The sequence below is a fragment of the Cervus elaphus genome, chromosome 20, assembly GCF_910594005.1.
Source record: "Cervus elaphus chromosome 20, mCerEla1.1, whole genome shotgun sequence".
NCBI lineage: Eukaryota > Metazoa > Chordata > Mammalia > Artiodactyla > Cervidae > Cervus > Cervus elaphus.
In genome coordinates, this window is record NC_057834.1 from 46,187,974 (window position 1) to 46,207,368 (window position 19,395).

The following is a 19,395-nucleotide window of genomic DNA, read 5'->3' on the forward strand; positions in this document are numbered from 1 at the left end:
CCTGTGCTGGTGAGACGAGTTCAGGTGACAGAGGGCAGCCTGGGGCATGAAGAATGCAAAGGCTCATGACGCCTTTTAAAAGTTCAATCTGAGAACATAGTTCTAATCGACCCGAGCCTAAGAACCTGTCTGGGAGCACTCACCGTTTACATCTAGAGCCAAGAAAACTTCTCTCTTCTTTGTTGGGAAGGAGACACTCCTAGAAGGATGACAGGAGCCTTCCAGATGATGGCCAATCGAAGCAGCCAGATAACATTCATCGAGTGAGTCCGGGTGGACTTCATTCTCTTCTACCACCAGCTGCTCCATACTGAGATTTGTGGGATTGGAAGAGCAGATAGTTAAACAAGAGGGATTAGTCAACCTGGAGCCATAATTGATTTTGATGGGAGGGTTAAGGGACATGTTGGGAAAAACAAATGGGGAGTCCCTTAAAGGGAGGCATATCAATCCCCCCACCCACAACCCCAATCTGGGGCCTGAAAGCACTTGCAAAGGGAAAGTGAGAGAGAGTGAGGGAGAGTGAGCATCAGATGCTCTGAGCACAGAGAAGAAATGAGCTCAGGAGGAAGGACAGGAGCCACCCCAGGACACATAGTCATGTCACACACGCCCTCAGAACACAAAGGCGGCTTCAAATGCACCATAAATTTTGTTGAAATTTACATGCTGCATCCAGATGAACACCAGCTCTGGCAGCATAATGGACTCCTAGAAATCTTGTGTCTGCAAGACCAATTTTTCTAATACTGCGATGGGACATGAATTTTTATTTCCCTAGTTACTTTTCTTGCCATGAAATACCTGCCAAGGTCTTAAGACCAATGACAGAGGCATATAAGTATGGCATGCTGGTTTTAATAAAAAGGAGAGGACAGAGGAGTACAAGAAATCCTGTGGCTGATCAGTAGCCCTGCTTCAACTGACTACAAGTCACTATAATTGAGAGGGATTCATAAAGGGTGAAAACAGATAACCTTGCTACAGGGACAATTTGTGGTGGTCTGAATGGAAGGAATAGGCATGTGCAGCACTTTCTGATTCCCCTGCATGTGAGATGACCAAATGTCACTACTGATGTCAGACCCACGTTTCTCCATAGTTACCTAGAACAGATGATGTCTTGATTTTCCTCGTCCTCAAGATCAGCAAGATTTTCTATGGATAAATTCAGACAGGTTGAGAAACATTTAGCAGATCTCTTTGTGTAAATTAATAATCCAGTGTCTAATACTACCATAGGGACATTTATATCAGCAATGAGATGATAGGCTATTTAAGAAGGATATTCCAGATGCCTCAATTTGGATCTCTCAGACTCTCCTTGGTTTACTTTCCTGAGACATCAGGCAAGATCTCCCTTCCCTGGTAGATCCTCACCACAGTATTCTCTTCCAAGTCTCAGTAAAAGTTAAAGATTCATCTTCCCCACTAAGTCTGGGGAATCGCCCACAGCATTCTTACAGAATACTGTAATACTCAGGCTTTTCTTATCATACACTGACTGCTTTAGCAGAATAATGAGTGGGATGAACAAAACCTCGAGTCACATGAATCCTAGTTGTTACACGGACCCTTCAGTCATTCATGGGGCGGGATAATGCCAGGGCTCTGCCTTGCTTCATGAAACACACACGCAAGGTGATGGGAGGGCTCTCTGCATCCTGGGGCCCAGATGATTGGTTTGCTAAGACAAGCAATTTAGAGAAGCAGACACTGGGGGTGACAGCAGTGACACCAGGGGAGTAACAAATACTGAAGGCTGTGAGCGCCTGTGGCAAGGCGTGGAAATTCAAGGGGCACTTTGGGTGTGAAAACGGGAGGTTTGTGGGTAAGAAGAGACATCGCAAAGGAGTCAGGAAAAAATACAGTCATCTCCAGACACCTGCACAGATACAAGTGAATGAGTGTGTCACACCAGCCTTGGGTCCATGATCTAACTTGGGGCCTGACCCGTAGGCTTCACCTGAATGAAGAAGACAGCAGAGCTCCCAGACCCACCTGACGTCTGTACTTAAAACTCTACCACAGAGTCTGATTCAAATCACTGTCTACAGAACTTCCAACAGGGATGAGAAATCTCAGCACCCCCGAGGCGAGGAGTACGAAGCACACAGAGTCTACCTGGGTATCCAGGTGGAGTTCTATCTCAAGAAAATACTCACTGGTTACATCCCGAGCATAAGAGACATCCAGATCCTCAGGTGAGAAGACGGCTGTGCTCCTATAAGGCCAGAAGGAGTCTGACAGGTTAGGAAGCACTGAGTAATTCAGATAATAGTCATCCAGAGAGTTCTGTGGGACACCATCTTCTCCCATCTGTGGCATCTGTCTGCTGAACCTGGTGGGAGAGGGAGGGCAAAAGACTAAGCCAAGACTGATCAGAAACTGTACAGTTCTATCTGGTTCTGATGGAATGTTTGAGTGGCGAAGCACGCCAAGGGTCTCATCCATTAGAGAGAGAAAAGTCTGTTTTGTGTGTGAGACACAGCGTGGTTTCACAGGGGCAGAACAGAGAAACAGCAGTAGGTGCTCACTGCTCTGGCCAAAGAACAGGCTGATGAACAGACTGAATTCTCTCTGATGGTGCAGTCATGCCTCACATACAGGGACACAGAACACTGGCTTTCACACTTCCATCTACACTGCCTTGACATTACTATGACACACACACCAGCATGCTAAAACAAACAGAAAGCAGATACGCATCTCACTCTGTAAACCACACCTGACATACTGGTTGAGTATAAAAGCACCAGTCTGACTTAGTTCACCCGGGTCAACTGATTTGGTTTTTATAGTTCACAAGTAAATACGAAATGGGAAATAATAGAAGTACCACAGTGATAGCAGAGAACATTATGATAAAGGATAATAGTGGTGGGCAAAACTGCCAACACAATATATTCAGCACTTTCCGGTTTTCCCTGGATCGGGGTCTGTAGATGTCAGCACTGTACAAAGAGCCCCCAGATATTCAAAGTTACCTCGGGGCAACCACCTCTGGTCCTTTCAGGTCATCATGATCATTCTGCTTTTCTGCAAATAAATTAACAGGAGAGTTATATCGGGAAAATGCCTTTCAAAAACGCCCAATCATATGCCTAACTTCACAATGTGGTAACAGGCTGTTGAGACAGAAATCATCCAGGAGGCCCTAGAAAGAGCCTCATAAGAAGGCACTGGGTTTCCTTCTTGAGCCATTGGGCAAATTTCCTTGATATCATATGTCATTGGCAGAGTATCCTGGTCGTGAGTCTGTGCAAACAGCTAAATAAATCCTTTTCCCCACAGTTCCTGGGGAACAACTTTGCTACATTCTCAGCCTGCTATAATACTCAGGCTTTTTTCATCTGAAATGTTGTTTACTAATGGGATAAGTGATTACACACTGAGATAAATGGAAGTGGAATCCATACACCATCAAGTCAAATGAATCTCAAAGCTGCAATCAGTGGCCATTCATCAGGTTGGGAAGTTCCAGGGCCCTGCCTTAGCTCAGAGAAACATACCAAAAGATGACAGTGTGGCTTACCTTCTGGTTTCAGAAGACTTCGAACAAGATAAGTCAAAGGAAAAGAGAGCCTATGGGTTGATAGAAGTGAACCAAAGTAGTGACATCTCCAAAGGTATAAACAAGCCTGCCAAAAGCCCTGGACAGGTGTAGGAACTCAGGGACATTACCCAGAAATGAAAATTAAAGCATTTCATGTGAGCTAAGAGTTTCACTCAAAATTAGGAAGCCTGAACGGTACCTCCTGTGCCCCAGCTGCTGAGGTACACGTGAGTCTGGCTGGACCACCTTGGGTAGAGTGGTTTACCACAGGGACACCCATGACAGGGAACTTAGAAAAGTTCATTCATAGAATGTCTTATTTTAAATGGAATTATAGAGTCTGGTTCAAACCAGGCTTCAGGATGTAAGCATAGGGTCTATTAAAGGGGATTAATTCTCCAGGAGTAGACTAACAGATGTAGTGAAGCCTACCTGTGAGACCAGTTGGAATTTCATCCTCTTCAGCATGAGAGCAACCACAGGCTCCATCCACGGCAGACTCCACATTCTCTTCATCAAATGCAACTTTCCCATCACTGTAAGGCTGTTTGCAGGCAGAACCTTCCTGGGGAGTGGAAGCTACTGAAACACATTCATCCTGGGATTGCGGGAACACCACCTTCTTTTCCACATCCTGCATGTTCACACTGTGTCAGAGGGAAAAGGGAGGACAGAAGCTTAAGAGGACTCGACTCCAAGCTATCTGGCTGGTTTTGAGGACAGGCATTGAAAGTGGTCACAGAAAGCAAAAGGGCAGCCCCCTTAAGGAGGGACGTAACTCTTCCTGATGTGGAGTGGAGTGTGGCTGCCCTGGGGTGGGAAAGAGACAGCAGGTTCTCCGAACACTGGCCACACAACCGGTGGCTGAAGGAGGAGTCGGAACGTTCCCTGCATGCTAATGTCATGACTCCCAGCACACACAGAGGACTGGGACCTCGGTGCAAACTTTTCTGCACACATTGTGTTGATCTGGATATCCTGTGTCCAAGTCATCACAGCAGTTAAGAAGTTAAAAATTTGTTTGAGTTTGGACTCTATTCCATTCAATTTAAAATTTTTTATTTGCACAAATATACCTTCCAAATTAGTATTTCAGAGTTGGAGAAAAAGGAGTTATAGACTAGATATTCTGCCTTCAAGAACTATTTTTTCAATATTTTGTTGTAAAATGAATATCATTCTGTTTTCTTCCCTTGAAATCCAATATTTGCCAACATGCTGAAGCCAAACCAGTGTAAGACCATAGGATCTCACCCTGCATTAACACTCAGGAGAAAGCACATGAACACAGGAACTCCTAGGTTTGGTTATTTCACCTGCATCAACTCACTGTACATTACTAAACTTGAAGGATTAAAAAATTGAAATGCAAAAACATGTGAAACATAAATAGACAACGTTGTTAAAGAGATAATTGTTGTTGAATGAATAGATGAAAGAGTTACATAGGCTACTTTCTATTTTTCTGTGGATCTGAGGTCTCTTGCTGTCAGCACTGACATTCACAGCCCACAGATCTTCAAATTACCTGGGAAATGTGAGCTCTTGTCCACTCACTTGCTTGTGATAATTTTCATTGTCTAGTAAGAAATTCAGAGACAGCAGGTCATAATAAGAAAATCAGACCTCACACATATCTACTCAGTAATCACATATACAACAAGGACTTTAATATTCTCATTGTAAGAACATAATTCTTTAGCAAAGTTATTCTAGGACACTTAAGTCTTATGAGAATTAGACTGGACTGCTTCCAGAGCCATTGAGGAAATTTGCTGCTTGAGCTGGTATCTCTCCCATCATCTTTTGTTCTGAGTCCGTATAAGCAGTTAAAAATGTATTTTCCACAGAGATGCTGGAACATGAGCTGAGTTATTTTCTAGAATTATTTCTGTAGTACTGCTTACTCCCATCAGATTATGTGGTTGTTGATGGTTTAGAGGAATTTATACTTGGGGTTAGAGTGATGGGTGAATTGTGAAAGCCTTAGCCACTCAGTAATATCCGTCTCTTTGTGACCACGTGGACTACAGCCCACCAGGCTCCTCTGGCCATGGAATTCTCCACACAAGAATACTAGAGTGGGTGCCATTCTCTTCTCCAGAGGATCTGCATGACGCAGGGATTGAACCTGGGTCCCTGCATTGCGGACAGATCTTAACCATCTGAGACACCACGATAACCCAGTGAATTGTACTAACCCTCAAATCAAAAAGAATCTTTGGTGCTACACAGAAGCCATGGCCATTGGAAGCTGGAGGATCTGCCAGAGCCCAGCCTTGCTGCATGGAAACATCCAAGCGAGGCAATGGTACAGTTGTGTCTGTCTTGGTGTCAGATAACATCTTAGCTAAGACCTGCCAACATCGAGAAAGGGGAGACTGGGGCTGAGAGGAATAAAACCAAACCTGGAAATCACCTCTCCTTATAAAGAGGCAACATCATCATCATTTCTGGAGAGGCCAGGAACATTTACAAAAATTAGATCACTGCAGGTAACAATACACTGGCTCCAAACTAGTTCTGACAGATACCTCCTGTGGATTTCCAGCTGAGGTGGGTGAGAGTTGTCAAAACTGATTTGGGTCAAATGCCTGACACTGGGGTCAGGGTGACAGAGGCAAGCCCAGAGCCAAGAAAAGAATGAAAGCTCCCTGACCCACCTGATGTCTCTGTTCCATAATAGACCCTTTTCCCTGGTTTCGACTAAGATGTGTCTATACAACCTGTCCTCAGAGATGACCTTCCTTGGTCTACACAGCTTGTGGGGACAAATAATATGGGGGCTACCTGAGATATTGGTTGGAATTTCATCTTCTTTAGCATGAGAGTAAGCACATGGTCCATCCGGATCAACGTCTACTTCCAGTTCATTAAAGTTAAATTTGTCATCACTGTAAGGCAGGTGCTGATCAGAACTTCCTTGGAGAATTGAAGGCATCAAAACACATTCATCCTTGGATTCTTCATGCACTTCCTTCTTTTCAACCTCCTGCAGCTCCATGCTGTGCCAGATGGGAAAGGAGTGACAGAAAGTTAAATGAAGACGATCTGACCCCAAGCCATGCTGGCTGGTTTTGACAGGAGGCATGGGGAGTGGTCACAGAGAGTACAAGAGCAGGCCCCTTCAAGACAGAAGGAACTGTCCTCTCTTATATGAAGTGGAGTGTGTCTGTCTGGGGATGGGAGAGGGGGTCAAGCAGGTACCCAACAGACCAGCCACAAAGCTCTGAGGAGGAAGGAGCCTCAACCATCCCAGGATGGTACTTTCAGGAACAGGAAGCACAGATGAACTTCCACACCAAGTGCTTCCCCACAGGTCCTAAGCCATGTTGAATTTAAGATGAAGTAGTCAAGTGAATAAGGGCTTCCCCGGTGGCTCAGGAGGCTGAGTGGCTCCTGCCAATGCAGAGATGCAGCTTCGAACCCTGGCCAGGAAGATCCCTTGGAGAAGGAAATGGCAACCCACTCTAGTATTCTTGATGGGAAAATGCATGGGACTGAGGAGCCTGGCATGCTCCATCCAGTCTGTGCGAGTCACAAAGATTCAGAGACAACTGAGCAACTGAGCATGCACAGTGAGGTGAGTACAGATATTAAAGCTTTATAGACTCTCTGAGATGTTCTATCTTCTCTTTAGGAATTGAAAGGCCTCTAAGGCCGCTTTCACTTACTAGTATCACAGACAACTAAATTTCTTTTCTGGACAGTTGTCCTGGTGTTTAATTTTGCTAGGTGCTTCTCTACTAATTCCGTTGCTAGTTACCTTCCTTCCAAGGATCGAAAACAACTGTGTAGAAATCGATATTTATCTCACTTGGACTTCCTATAGAAGAGAACAGATGCTCTCTGTCTATACAGGAAATCCTAAGGGTGGTGCATTCACTTTTGGTCATACATACAAGTAGCACAGAGACAGCAGACAACCAAGTTACAGGGACACTTCCATGTGCGTTGAGTGAAGTAAATTAATGCCATGTGAAGTTGTGCTTATACTGACATCTGGCATGTGACTCTCTTGAGTTCACTTATTGTTCTTTTGTGACCCTGTCCATGTTTACCCTACACATTACCAGCTCCTGACAGACAAACTGAAAACCACAATCACAGAAAACTAACCACTCTAATCACATGGGGCACAGCCTTGACTAACTCAATGAAATTATGAGCCACGCCGTGAAGGGTCATGGTGGAGAGTTCTGACAAAACGTGGCCCACTGAGAAGGGAATGGAAAATCACTTCAGTATTCTTGCCTTGAGAACCCCATGAACAGTATGAAAAGGCAAAAAGATAGGACACTGAAAGATGAACTTCCCATGTCGGTAGGTGCCCAATATGCTCCTGGAGATCAGTGGGGAAATAACTCCTGAAAGAATGAAGAGATGGAGCCAAAGCAAAGACAACAGCCAGTTGTGGATGTGACTGGTGATGGAAGCAAGGTCTGATTCTGTAAAGAGCAATACTGCATAGGAACCTGGAATGTTAGGTCCGTGTTTCAAGGCAAATTGGAAGTGGTCAAACAGGAGATGGCAAGGGTGAACATCGACATTTTAGGAATCAGCGATCTAAAATGGACTGGAATGGGTGAATTTGACTCAGATGACTATTATATCTACTACTGTGGGCAAGAAGCCCTTAGAAGAAATGGAGTAGCCATCAGAGTAAACAGAAGAGCCCAAAATGCAGTACTTGGATGCAATCTCAAAAAGGACAGAATGAGCTCTGTTCGTTTCCAAGGCAAACCATTCAGTATCCCAGGAGTCCAAAACTATGCCTTGGCCAGTAATGCTGAAGAAGATGCAGTTGAACAGTTCTCTGAAGATCTACAAGACCTTCGAGAACTAACACCCATAAAAGATGTTCTTTTCATTATAGGGGACTGGAATGCAAAAGTAGGAAGTCAAGAAACACCTAAAGTAACAGGCAAATTTGGCCTTGGAGTACAGAATGAAGCAGGGCAAAGGCTAATAGAGTTTTGCCAAGAGAATGCACTGGTCATAGCAAACACCCTCTTCCAACGACACAAGAGAAAACTCTACACATGCACATCACCAGATGGTCAGCACCAAAATCAGATTGATTACATTCTTTGCAGCAAAGGTGGAGAAGTTCTATACACTCAGCAAAAAGACTAGGAGCTGACTGTGGCTCAGATCATGAACTACTTAATGCCAAATTCAGACTTAAATTGAAGCAAGTAGGGAAAACCACTAGACCATTCAGGTATGACCTAAATCAAATCCCTTATGATTAAACAGTGGAGGTGAGAAGCAGGTTTAAGGCACTAGATCTGATAGAGTGCCTGATGAACTGTGGACGGAGGTTCGTGACATTGTACAGGAGACAGAGATCAAGACCATCCCCAAGAAAAACAAATGCAAAAAAGCAAAACGGCTGTCTGAGGAGGCAGTAGAAATAGCTGGGGAAAGAAGAGAAGTGAAAAACAAAGGAGAAAAGGAAAGATATTCCCGTTTCACTGCAGAGTTCCAAAGAAGAGCAAGGAGAGATAAGAAAGCCTTCCTCAGTGATCAGTGCAAAGAAATAGAGGAAAAAATAGAATGGGAAAGACTAGAGATCTCTTCAAGAAAATCAGAGATACTGTGGGAACATTTCATGCAAAGATGGGCTCAATAGAATTGTATGGGCCTCACAGAGCAGAAGATATGAAGAAGAGGTGGCAATAATGCACAGAAGAACTATACAAAAAAGATTTTCATGATCCAGATAACCACGACGGTGTGATCACTCACCTAGAGCCAGACATCCTGGAATGTGAAGTCAAGTAGGCCCTAGGCAGCATCACTATGAACAAAGCTAGTGGAGGTGATGGAATTCCAGCTGAGCTATTTCAAATCCTAAAAGATGATGCTGTGAAAGTGCTGCACTCAAAATGCCAGCAAATTTGGGAAACTCAGCAGTGGCCACAGGACTAGGAAATGTCAGATTTCATTCCAGTCCCAAAGAAAGGCAATGCCAAAGAATGCTCAAACTACTGCACAATTGCACTCATCTCACATGCTAGTAAAGTAATGCTTAAAATCCTCCTAGCCAGGCTTCAACAATACCTGAACCATGAACTTCCAGATGTTCAAGCTGGTTTTAGAAAAGGCAGAGGAACCAGAGATCAAATTGTCAACATCCGGTGGATCAATGGGAAAGTAAGAGAGTTCCAGAAAAAACAACTGTCATGCTTTATTGACTATGCCAAAGCCTTTGACTGTGTAAGTTAAGCTAAGCTAAGTCACTTCAGTTGTGTCCGACTCTGTGCGACCCCATAGATGTCAGCCCACCAGGCTCCCCCGTCCCTAGGATTCTCCAGGCAAGAACACTGGAGTGGGTTGCCATTTGCTTCTCCAATGCATGAGAGAGAAAATTGAAAGTGAAGTCACTCAGTCGTGTCTGACTCTTACAGACCCCATGGACTGCAGCCTACCAGCTCCTCCATCCATGGGATTTTCCAGGCAAGAGTACTGGAGTGGGGTGCCATTGCCTTCTCCGTTTGACTGTGTGCATCACCACAAACTGTGGAAAATTTTGAAAGAGATGGGAATACCAGACCACCTGACCTGCCTCTGGAGAAATCTGTATGCAGGTCAGGAAGCAACAGTTAGAACTTGACATGGAATAATGGACTGGTTCCAAACAGGAAAAGGTGTATGTCAAGGCTGTATATTGTCACCCTCCTTATTTAACTTACATGCAGAGTACATCGTGAGAAATGCTGGGCTGCATGAAGCACAAGCTGGAATCAAGATTGCCAGGAGAAACATCAGTAACCTCATATATGCAGATGATACCACCCTTATGGCAGAAAGCAAAGAAGAACTGAAGAGCTTCTTGATGAAAGTCAAAGAGGAGAGTGAAAAAGTTGGCTAAAGCTCAACATTCAGAAAACTAAGACCATGGCACCTGGTCCCATCACTTCATGGCAAATAGATCGGAAGACAGAGGAAACAGTGTCAGACTTATTTTTGTGGGGTCCAAAATAACTGCAGATGGTGACTGCAGCCATGCAATTAAAAGATGCTTACTCCTTGGAAGAAAAGTTATGACCAAACTAGACAGCATATTGAGAAGCAAAGACATTATTTTGCCAACAAAGATCCATGTAGTCAAGTCTATGATTGTTCCACTAGTCATGTATGGATGTGAGAGTTGGACTATAAAGAGAGCTGAGCACCGAAGAATTGATGCTTTTGAACTGTGGTGTTGGAGAGGACTCTTGAGATTCCCTTGGACTGCAAGGAGATCCAACTAGTCCATCATAAAGGAAATCAGTCCTGAATATTCACTGGAAGGACTGATGTTGAAGCTGAAACTCCAATCCTTTGGCCACCTGATGTGAAGATCTAACTCATTTGGAAACACCCTGATGCTGGGAAAGATTGAAGGTGGGAGGAGAAGGGGACGACAGAGGATGAGATGGTTGGATGGCATCATCAAGTCAATGAGCCTGAGTTTGAGACTCCGGGAGTTGGTGATGGACAGGGAGGCCTGGTGTGCTGCAGTCCATGGGGTCACAAAGAGTTGGACACGACTGAGGGACTGAACTGAACTGATAGATAATCATCACCTGGGGGTTGGTGTTTCTTGTGCTTGTTCATCGACTTCATCTTCATCTTCATCAGTTTCTGCAAACAAAATCGGAAATACCCAGTCAGCTTTTCGTCACTTCACCCACTAAAAACACAGGGACTCCTAGTTACAGAACCATAAACATCTATGTGTGAGGCAGTACTGTACGGGAGTTTTAATGCATTGTCTTTAAACAGCTGCCCAAGCATGGATTTCTGACCCAACAGGCAGTCTGTTTCTAAACTGGTAGATCATCCGCAGGACACCTTCTGCTTGAAATTGGGCAAACATTTAAATTGTCTTTTCTTCCTTATATCACCTCATATTGTCCACCTCCCATCTCCACTTCTACAAATGTATCATCCATCCTGCCACAAATTCTGCCAATGACACAGCCTCTATAAACCTTCTCAGGTCTCACAAGATGCTGTCCTTGCTCTAAGGAGAACAACCACGTCCCACATTCCTCCACCTGGGAACATCCTGGCTCTTCAAGGTAAATTTTGTTTGTTATCTGGGAAACTCCCTATGGAAAGTGAGTGCTCCAGTTTAAACCATTTTCCCAACACCAAGTCCAACTCTATCAAGTAGCTTATCCAACACCAAAAAGTGAAGGGCTTTCTCTTTTCTGCAGTGTATTTGTAAATATTCCCAAATTTCATCACTATAGCTACCATCAACAGATTATTTCATCCATTTTACAGATGAGAACAGTTACTAACATAAGGAAAAGCAATCATTCTCACACAGTTATAAACAAAACACTCAGCATGGAACCTGGGAACTTCCAAGCTTCATCTAGGGCTCTATTCACTCTAACAAGCTGCCTGTCACCTTCTCCTTTCTGTGCTTTAATACTGGCTGGATGTTGCCTCCTTCCCCAGTGGCCATGGTCCATCAGGGAGGAAGCAGACCGTTGGGATACGCTGACTTCCACCCTGTGCATTTCTCCTCTGTCCTCTTACTAAGACAATCCTGCTCCTACATAGCCCCAAATAGGATATGAAACAGGAAAGCTGATAAACATTCCCAGTGGAAGTGTTCATCTTATCAACTGGGGACCTAGGGGAGGATCAGTGCTCTCAGGGTCTGTGGCCCCCTCACCTGGGCTGAGCTTGCAGGCAAGGCGCTCTGCCAGGCGGTATCCCTCAGACAGGCTCTCTCGGAAGCCCTGCCCCTGGTGGTTGTTCAGGTCATTGTGGGTGAGGATGTCCTTGAGGTGCTGCTTGAGCAGGACAGAGTCATCTTTCCCATCCTGTAGTGTCTGCCGTAGCTGGGTCAGCTCTCGTGCCTGACTTCGAATTAGGACATCACACGTCCTAGGTGGAAGAGAAGACACAAATGTGAAAGGCAAAGAGTTAGATGAAAGACGGTTAGGGATTTCTGTGAGAACATCCCCAAGGAGACCTCGAAATAGAATTCTGGCACATATCTGATGACTGGTTCAGTCACTCAGTCGTGTCTGACTCTTGCGATCAAATGGAGTATAGTGCACCAGTTTTTCTGCCCATTGGCTTATCCTGACAAGAATACTGGAGTGGGTTGCCATTTCCTACTCCATATCTGATGACTGGCCTATGGCAAAGAGAAAGAAGGTAAACAACGGTTTCCTCTGTATCAGACAGTACTCCTCTGGGATTCCATGACATTCCATTCATCTTGTCCTTCTGTAAAGGTAACCTAATGTCTTCCCTGGTGGCTCCGCTCGTAAAGATCCGGACTGACAATTCAGGAAACGCAAGAGATGCAGATTTGATCCCTGAGTCGGGGACATTCACTGGAGAAGGAAATGGCAACCCATTTCAGTATTCTTGCCTGGAATCTTCATGGACAGTGGAGCCTGGTGGGCTACAGTCCATGGGGTCATAAACAGTCAGACACTACTGAGTGCACACGCATGCATCAGTGTCTTCCTAAATCTGCATCATGAAGCCGTCTCTTCAGTTCCTCACTCGGCCATAGCCATTTTCATTACAAATACACAAAATAGTTTCTGTATTTTTAATTTGGCAACATAAAGTATTGTCCAGTGAATGTCACACAGCCAGATACAGAGTGTGGACACGTACAGCTGGTGTGAATTGGGAAGAACGTAAGAATGACAGGGTCAAGAAAGCATTCCAGGATGTAGTCAGTCAGGAGGCGGTTGTGATTGAAAGGCAAATAAGGTACCGATGGCACAACATTGTCAATGAGCTAAGTGCCACTGGTTCACTTGAATGTAGTGAATTTCATGATGGGATTCAAGTCACTAGTTTATTTAAAAGCAAAGTAAATTACTTCCTGAATAACAACTGGAGTCCATAATTCACAAACTGGTGTTCTCCACCAATTTTATCACATTCTGCCCTGTGCCTGTGATGAATATCCCTGCCCTCCTTACCTCAACCTTTCATCAAGTGTTGGCTTCTCTGCCTGCTTCTCTGCTGGCCTGCACACCTCAACTGGCACCTTCTCCCCCAACACGGATTCAAGGATGTCCTTACATGCTTTACAATCTGAGGAAAGAGAGACGCTGCATCAGGGAAAGCCGTCCTTGCTGCTGTGGTCACTGCCTTCAAGGGAGGAGGATGGGCCACCTCAGTGGTGGATGTAACTCCTTCCCCAGTCTCTATGGAGAGATTTCCACATCTGATTCCTCAGCGTCTGAACCGAGGTGACTCCCCATTTTAGAGCTGAGGAAAGAGAAGTTCCTAGGCACAGAACACAACTTGACAAGATGAATTACCTTTTGGCAAAGTCAGAATTCACATCCCCTGAGACTGACCCTGAATTCCGGGCCACTGAACCAGGACCTGCAGCCTCTTAGGTGAGACACTGAGCGGGGGCCTGGGTGGCGAGTCCTGTGGTGTCGGGAAGGCTCCTAGGACTACAGCACTGCTGGTTCCCTCATGATGGGATCTCAGTAATGAACAGGTGTCTCAAGTATAAAACTCACCTGGACACACTGGTGTGAAATAGAATACATGAAACCATAAGGACCTGAAAGTGATAGGCCCAAACCCTGAGAAAACCTGTGTCATTAGGAACAGTAGAACTATGAACTAAGTGTATTTACACTGAGCCAGGCACTGTTGTCAGAGCTTTGTCAGATTTCCTCAGTATTCACTACAACTCAAACAAGAGTTCCTATTACAGCACCACACGGACAGAGGAGGAAAGCAAGACACAGAAAGGTTCCCACCAGGGATGTGAGCCCAGGAAGCCTGGCCCAGAGTCCACATCTTTCACACAGTGCTGCAGTGACCTCCACACCAGGGTCCTGGTGAGACATTTCTTCTTCACCAGCCTCACAATGTCTTTCCTAGAATTTTGTGACTATCATAAGGAGTGGTGTAAATAAAACTTAGTTTGTCCTTTCCCCAAAGCTCATCATTTCACTTTCTTAAATAGGAGACTTTACCTCTTACGTCTCTCTGTGTCAGTCATTTTTCATTGACTCCCTCATCGCTTCATTGAAAATCATGTAGGAAAGTGACACAGACGCAAGTTGTCAAGATTCCTCTCATCTCCTTGTTGTGCATGTACCCTGGTCATGACTTTTTCCTTACTCCAGGCCCCTCTTACTGAATAGGAAAAAATGATTCCAATTTCCAGGCTGACTGTGGGTGCAAAACACCAACTCACACTCAGCCTGAGTTTTTACTGGGGCTGGTGATCTCCCCCCACTTACTATCATCTTCATGTTGGTCACACAACTTATAGCATAGACTCAGGGTCTCTGGACTCCTGGTCAACCTGTATCACCAAAGTTTCACCAGCTCAAGTGGGGAGAGAGGGAAAAGTGCAGATTGTCTGATTTCATCAGAAACACCTTCATTCTTGCCACAGTGTCACATGGCTTTCTTGGACTCAGGAAGGAGAACCTGCACATTCAGAAAGCATGGATTCCTTCTCACAAGGGAGTCCGTGTCATGATGGCCTCACAGAGACCATGGTTTCAGTGAGAAGCACATTCATCCTTAAGCTCCTTTAAATCATATCCCCTGCTTCTCACAGTGTGTAACCACACATTACCCCAGTGCAGATAGCACAGGGCTTTGCCAATGGAACTTCAGGGAACCTCGAACTGATGGAGTTCATTAGCCAAGAGGCATGCAGGATCAGATACAGAACAGAAAAGATTCCAATCAATGCAGCTTAGTTGTGCCTGAGAGACACAGGCAATCCTGTGCCGGCACCAGGAATCACTGTCTGGAATTTTAACTCGAATCTCACCCTACACATCACTAAAAACTTGGAAAAGTGCCTCACTCCTTGTGCCTCAGTTTCCCCAGCCTCAGGAACTGAAGGCGAAAGAGCCACACTACTACCTTTCCTGCACTGTGGTCAGAATGGAATTCAAAATGACTAAGGGAAAAGGAGACCAATATTAGAGACTTAGTTTCTTAGATGGAAGACAGTGATCATTCATTGCTTTGGTGACCATGACCCCGAGGACTTACTGTATTTCTGCAGATGATTGGCCAGGGAGTAAGCAGTAGCTTGGGATACGAGGAATTTCTCTGTGAGGTCTCTGAAGTCCTGCTTGTACTTTTCTAGCTGCAACTGAAGCTCCTGGTTGATTTCCATGAGGGTACGTTCTGCCCTCATATCCGATAAAGACGGAAGACATACTGCCATGGTGACATGTGGTAGAAGAGGTAGAAGCCAGGGGTGGGGAGGAGATACCCAATATATGGGGGATTCAAATAAGCAAAATCATATTGGTTTAATCAGCACTGAGGGATGACAAAAACGGAATTCCTGACTTACTGTTGGGAACAACTAGAGGGTTCTCAACCGCAAAGAGAAGTTGAAGATGCCAGAGCTCAGAGCCACAGGTGCTGTGTGGGGCTCAGACTAAGACAGGAGTGAAGGAGAGGGACCCAGCATGCTAGGTAACCATCTGGAGTTGCCATAACAGAACTAGAAGGGGGAGGGGTTCATGGAATCTTGGGGGCCCCTGCCTTCCAGGTGCCTAGTCCATGACCATTTGTGGACATCACCACTGATTGCACCCAATCCCTCAGCAGCCACTCTTGGGTTGTCTACATACGTTCCGATACCACTGACCTATCTCCTTCCAAAAACTATCTCAGCTGAGTTCCCATTGTTCATTCATCTGTGTATAAAAATATTCATGGTAAAAAAACTTTGCCAGCAGGTCTTAATTTCTGTCAGGCTGTCATAAAGTCACCTCAGTTCAGTTCAGTTCATTTCCATCGCTCAGTCATGTCCGACTCTTTGCAACCCCATGGACTGCAGCACACCAGGCCTCCCTGTCCATCACCAACTCCTGGAGTTCACTCAAATTCACATCCACTGAGTCGGTGATGCCATCCAACCATCCTCTGTCGTCCCCTTCTCCTCCCGCCTTCAATCTTTCCCCGCATCAGGGTCTTTTCCAGTGAGTCAGTTCTTTGCATCAGGTGGCCAAAATATTGGAGTTTCAGCCTCCGCATCAGTCCTTCTAGTGAATATTCATGATTGATTTCCTTTAGGATGGACTGGTTTGATCTCCATGGAGTCCAAGGGGCTCTCAAGAATCTTCTCCAACACCACATTTCAAAAGCATCAATTCTTCGCCACTCGCTTTCTTTATAGTCCAACTCTCACATGCATACATGACTACTGGACAAACCATATCACTTCATCTTCTCTTTAAACTGATCTTAAGGCTTTTCCACAAGTGAAGGACATCAAACTTGTAGACTGTCATGAACTTCTTCTCTGGGTCTTCTCCAGTTTAGTCTGTGTCCTAAAAACTGTAGGGTACAAATCAAAGTAAGATACTAAGTGAATAAATAATTTTTAAATATATTTTTTGTCCCATCTCAGTGCTTTTGCTGCATCCTGTTGTTATGTCATTTTCTTCTCTTTGCTGGGCAGCATGTTGTCTTCAGAATAAACTTAAGTCTGATATCCCTACTTTCTAAATTCTTCCCCTGGGTCTGGGTTGTTCTATTTGATTTTTTTAAAAATGTTACTAAACACTGCATTTCATACTTTCACTTATGTATTTCACTGTAGCCTCACAAGAGCTCGTTCCAAGCTGTCAAAGTGACTAGAAGAGTCTATGTGTATATCCTAGAAAACGTGGTGTGCTTGTGCCATCACTTCATTCTTGTCTGACTCTTTGCGATCCCAGGACGGTAGCCCGTCAGGCTCCTCTCTCTATGGGGATTCTGCTTGCAAGAATCCTGGAGTGGGTTGCCATGCCCACTTCCAGGGGATCTTCCTGACCCAGGGATCGATCCCGCATCTCCTGTGTCTCTTGCATTGCCGGCTGATTCTTTACCACTGAGCCACTGAAAAATGGGGTACCTGTCTGTTTAGGAAAGATCTGACAGCCTCGTGCTATCGTTCTGTGTTCATTCAGTTCACCCACATATTGAACAGACCAGGGCTCCAGAGCAGTGTTTGTGGCACACACTTTGACCATCTCTTTGAGTTTTCCTCCTGCCATTGACCTGTGGTTGTATTCCAGATACAGACCATGGTTAAGTTCAAGGTCATAGATCGGGGATCATGATGATCCAAAGTGAACATAAGTATTGTGTTCAGTGACATAGAAGCTGAGTTTGAGGAAAGAGAGACAGGCAGCCCTGGGACAGGGATGGTCTGAACCAACTCTTCATTTCCCTAGCATCTCTTCCGACCTGGGTCTTGTGAGTCTGAGACTTGGGGAACCCCTATAGCATCTGTCTCTTCAGTTTAGCAGTTGGTATAACCTGGATGGAGGGTGAAATGGGTGTGACAACAGGTCACTGAGCATTTGTTCATGTTAAGGTAAAAGATACAGAACTGGAACAACTATTTATGAAAGCTTATCTTCCCCACACCCCCACACAATCCTCCAACTCAATGCTTAGTGATAATTGGTATGTGAGATGCAGCAAAGGCTTGAAGGGAATCTATTTTCCGGTTGCTGTGGGGCCTGACATTCTGTGGGAGAAAGAAAAATGTGTCAAATTTCTTCATTAAAAATAGGATGAAACCAAAAAAGCTCACCAGAAGGTACCTGACTTGAGGTCAAATGGGGATGAATTTTGCCATGCTACCAGAAGTGTATAACAGGTACAGTTCATTGACTGATACCGTGCCAGGCATTTCACACATATTATGATACTTTCCTTTATCGTAATCATTCAAGGTAACATCATTGTAGAAGAAGTACATTAAAAAATTTATTCAACCAAAGTTAAAATTAAAAAAATACCAAATATTTTATCAAGGCAAGTAAGCTATTGCTTTGTACTTTGTAGGTAGGAGAATTCTATTGTTTTTATCCTTCCTTTGTCCCCTTTCATACTCCTCTTTTTCTCTGTGACCTGACTTTATTCCTAGAGCCCTACCTTTTGTCAACTGAACCATTTCTATGCACTGAGCAATAGCAGAAGTGAGGGCTGGGCCCTTCTAAAGGCTCCCTGAGCGCTGACATGTTTCAGGACACCAGACACCGTCTGGAGGCAAGAGCAGCCCGTCTGTCAGATTGTGTGTGTGCTAAGTTGCTTCAGGCGTGTTCGACTCTTTGTGATCCCATGGACTGTAGCCCTCCAGCCTCCTCTGCTCATGGAATTTCCCAGGCAAGAACACTGGAGTGGCTTGCCGTTTCTTCCTCCAGGGAATCTTCCTGACCAGGGATCAAAACCATGTCTCCTTCACCCTTTCCATTGCCCTTTTAAGGCTGACGCAGTGCCTTAAGAGGCTAACACAGGAGGGTAAAGAAAGTCTCCATAAAACCCAGAGAAGAGATTTTTAGAACTCCTCTCTGGATCCTGTCTGGAGTCACAACTGAATCGGAAGATTTTAAGTCTTAGCACTTACTAGTATGTGTATAGTTAATACCTAAGTCACTAAATTTAAACTTGACCTTCGATTTGACAATAAAAAGAAACAAAAAACTGAGTCTCTTGCATGTCCTACATTAGCAGGTGGGTTCTTCACCACTAGCGCCACCTGAGAATCCCGTCTGTTAGAATGGGCAGCTGCTTTCCCAGCCCACTGAAGTTAGCAGGATGTCCCAGGACAGAAAGGGATCACTTCCCTTCAACTCAAGAATCTTTTCTCTCAGTGACTGTGCTCTATCGGGCTGAACTCTCCTGAAATTGAATGCTCTTGCCAACTTTTTGGTTTCTTGTTAGGTGGCTTGAGTATTTATAGAATTTTCTAATAAACATCTTTGTTGAAGTTTGCATTTATAGCAATGCAATTTATTTTTTAGAAAGTGGCAGCTTGGAGGAGATTGGTCCCATCAATGAGCAAACAAGGGTGAATTTAG

The 19,395-nt window shown here is 44.8% G+C and overlaps 1 non-coding gene across 1 annotated transcript; it reads left to right on the forward strand.

Moving 5' to 3' along the window:
* The first annotated feature begins 18,787 nt into the window (after positions 1 to 18,787).
* On the forward strand, positions 18,788 to 18,910 carry LOC122678564. The gene has a single exon (XR_006336218.1). It is a non-coding gene; the product is annotated as a small nucleolar RNA SNORA26 (small nucleolar RNA).
* The last annotated feature ends 485 nt before the right edge of the window (positions 18,911 to 19,395 follow it).